The 678-nt window shown below is 35.1% G+C and overlaps 1 non-coding gene across 1 annotated transcript; it reads left to right on the plus strand.

Annotated features, from left to right (window-relative positions):
* Positions 1–246: 246 nt before the first annotated feature.
* Positions 247–383, plus strand: LOC132650589 (U4 spliceosomal RNA). Its single transcript, XR_009588876.1, has one exon. It is a non-coding gene; the product is annotated as a U4 spliceosomal RNA (small nuclear RNA).
* Positions 384–678: the final 295 nt, after the last annotated feature.

Here is a 678-nt window from a genome sequence, read left to right on the forward strand (position 1 = left end):
CTTCAGAGTGCTAACAGAACCCCAAGAACAAAACTCCCACACATCAAATCAGCACTTGGCCTATAATTGCCCCAAACCCAGATGCATAGACACCAGTTTAGGGATAGATTCAAGAACAGTCAGGTAATATGTCATCACCAGAGCTCAGCTATATTACCACAGCAGGGACTAACTATCTGAAATTTACAAAACTTTTTACAGAAACATAAAGAAATACATCTTCTCATCATTTCATGAAATATCCATAGCTTTGCGCAGTGGCAGTATCATAGCCAATGAGGTTTATCCGAGGCGCGATTATTGCTAATTGAAATATCCTCTATAATTGACCAAATACTCAAACAGAATATAAGTTTTTAGAGCACATTGAAATAACATCATGTATCCTATCACACCACCCTGGCTTAAGGCTGGATATATATAGCATCAGAAAGAACACAAAGCTTACAAACTCATGGAAAGTGAATAACCTTCAAACAAGTGAAAAAAAATAGTTTCAAACAGAAATAAAACATTTGAAAAGCATAAAATTCATAGAAAATAAATACATATCACATGCAAACTCATGGAAAATAATGAAGAATGAAAAGTGATACTAAGAGGAAACTTCATAGCACAAAGTGCCTACATAAAGATACTGGAGAACATTCATACTATCCATGTAACAGCAGACCTGAA

Source organism: Meriones unguiculatus, assembly GCF_030254825.1.
Source record: "Meriones unguiculatus strain TT.TT164.6M chromosome 13 unlocalized genomic scaffold, Bangor_MerUng_6.1 Chr13_unordered_Scaffold_156, whole genome shotgun sequence".
NCBI lineage: Eukaryota > Metazoa > Chordata > Mammalia > Rodentia > Muridae > Meriones > Meriones unguiculatus.